We start from the raw sequence: 2,973 nt of genomic DNA, 5'->3' as shown, positions 1-2,973 counted from the left end.
TCACCTAAACAGAATCTCACTTGCTAAGTGGGGGTTAGAGATGCCAAACAAATGCCAGTGAAAGAGAGGGTGAAAAGAGATGCTCCTATCTGGTGGCATGGACTCTGCTTAAAGAGTCTCAGACCAGGTCTATACTACAGATCTTTATCGGTATAACTACATTGCTCAGGAATGTGAAAAATCCCCATAGTGACACCAACCTAACCCCCTATGTAGATAGCACTCGGTCAATAGGAGACCTTGTCCCATTGACATAGTTCCACCTCTCAGGGAGGTGGAGTAACTCCATTGATGGGAGAAGCTGCACTGCTGTATGTGAAGACAAGCCCTCAGATACCATTTGACCTTCTCCTCGCCAGTGTTTGAAGACATCTGTTTAGATTGATTAGAGATGAATCACTGATGAGCAGGTCTAGGGCCTAAGCCTGAGACCTGGTGTGGGAACAGGCCTTAGCTTAAATAAGGTATTTTATACACACCATCACCTAATGTCCGAACAGTATAATACAGTTTTTAGCATTGCATTACAACAACAGTGGTGGCAGAGAATGCAGTGGCAGAGATAACAGAAGCAATAAGCCAGTTGCTGAGGCACATGGCAGCAGCAGAATTGTCACTTGATGCCCGCCCCCTCTTTCAGGGAAGGGAGGTGAACCCAACATGAGGGCAGTTCTGAACTCTGGGTCTTTGCTGACCAAGGACAACCAACTGTGAGTGGAGTGCCATGGAGGGAAAGAGGAGTGGTATGTAAAAGGGACATTCATTCATCAGACTTTCACACCACAATGTGGGAAACTGAGGCAAAGGACACTACCCAACATACTGTGTGGTGAGTGTTTGCTTATGGTTACATGCATGATGCTTTCGAATCATAGTTATGGTGCTTTTGCAAATAAGGGTTCCTTTTCCTTTTTAATGAAAGTTTTCTTTTTTTTATACATAGACTCAGTGCTTGTGTGCCAGGAAGTATTGCCTCTTAGAGGTGCCCAGGATTGGTGTTTAGTTTTCCCAGATTACTAGGTAGGATCTTGAGTCAGTTATTAAGAGGCAACTCCTAGGTATTGAATCCAGTTCTTGTTGCTGCCAACCAACTGGCAGAATAGTAACATCCATTAAAATTTTAAAAACCCACTAGGATGTTTTACAAATACCTGTCCTGTGAGGAAAGTGTTTATAACCCTAGTTTGTGAGGGTAGCATGAGCATAAATAAAGTAATGTTTATAAAGTAAATGTTATATATGTGCTCATTTTTATCATTATTGCACCCTTAAAACAGAGTGGATATCCGAACTGCAAGAAAAGCCAGGCTTGTGAATAGGTAGAAAAGCGAGACGCTGATTTTCAGAGGTGCTGAGCTCCCACAACTTGCATAGGAGGGCACTGGGAGCTGTGAATACTCAATGCCTCTACAAATCAGGCCTAAAAGCATGGAGATGTGTGAATGGAGCCGTCCCAAAGGCAGCCAGAGATTGAAGGATTTGCCCCCGGAGAATGCGTGAGTGAGAACTCAGAACAAACCTGTAAAATACCAGTAAAAGAATACTTGATACAGAATACACATAGTAAACAAGTATATTTGCAACAGAATGATTTTTTGAAAGAATATTTTACTCATACCTTTCAAAGGAGGAACAGAAATAGGCAGTTGGAGTTTCAGGAAGTTTAAATGTGATTTCTTAAATGGGTAACTTATTAAAAACCATTAAGAACAGAAATTGCTTTCTATTGTTTTTTAACTTTGGAATTATGTAAAGTGTGGCACTTTATATAAAGCATGTTCTATATTACATATAGTCACAGTCACAATTACATAGATGTCTTCACTTCACTAGAAGAGCAGGCAATTTTATTGTTTCCATCTCAGAATTCCTGCAAAAGAGTTTTGGTGAGTTTTAAAGAGAATGGGAGTTGGAACAGGCCCAATGAATACAAGTAGCAGCATTCAGAGGATGCATAGTTGTTATCATTTGAAGCTAGTCTCGAATATCTCAGTCCTGTGATCAGTGTGTTACATGAGGCTTGGGCTACTGATCAGATATCTGGTCTCCTCTTACAACTTTAGCCTGATCTTCTGCACATAGTGCAGAATTTCATTTGAGCTTCTGGGAATCATTCTATTACACAGAAAATAATTTCCCTTGATTCTATAACCTTAGTGAGAGTTGTAGCAAACTGGCAGTTCTGTCCTGCCTCAGACTCTTTTTGCCCAAAGAGAATAGTTTTTAGATGCTGCTACTCGCAGTTCCTCCCTGAAGTTGTATCTTGCTTCCACGTCAACCAGGATATAGCTCTACCCAGTTTCTTTTCCAATCTTAAGCCAGAAAAAAGAAAAGCTCCCATTCCCTCAACATGCAGAACAGAGAAATGGCCTTCTGTAGTTTTTGTATACTCTGCTAGGGGCAAAATTCAAAGCATTAACAAAGAATTCTTCCATCTATCTAATGACAGGTTTCAGAGTAGCAGCCGTGTTAGTCTGTATTCGCACAAAAAAAAAAAAGTACTTGTGATACCTTAGAGACTAACAGATTTATTTGGTGCCACAAGTACTCCTTTTCTTTATCCATCTATCTACTGCATCTCACTAGTTATGGAAAAACCTCTTCTGTCACTATAAAAGTGTCTGCATTACAGCACTGCTGCAGCACTGCATGTGTAGCGCTTGTAGGGTAGACAGATCCACAGTCAGGCCAATGTGAAAAGGAATTGGAGAGAAAAGGCAGAGAGCAAAAGGAGAAACCAACAGGGGAAAAATGATAGAAATGGATAGAGAAAAAGAAACAGATCACTCCAAACTACATCTGAATTTCTGCCTCACGCATCTTTTGAGGATAAAAGGCTTTCCACTGTCCCACCTTGGGGGTGGTGTGATGCCCGCCCCCTCAAGGGGTAGCTCCAGCAGAGGATCCAGATAACCAAACCTGTTCAGCAAATGCAACATAAATTTGTTAGTCTCTAAGATGCCACAAGTATTC

Source organism: Chelonia mydas, chromosome 4, assembly GCF_015237465.2.
Source record: "Chelonia mydas isolate rCheMyd1 chromosome 4, rCheMyd1.pri.v2, whole genome shotgun sequence".
NCBI lineage: Eukaryota > Metazoa > Chordata > Testudines > Cheloniidae > Chelonia > Chelonia mydas.
The sequence above is the reverse complement of the archived record's forward strand: the minus strand, read 5'-3'. Positions refer to the sequence as shown.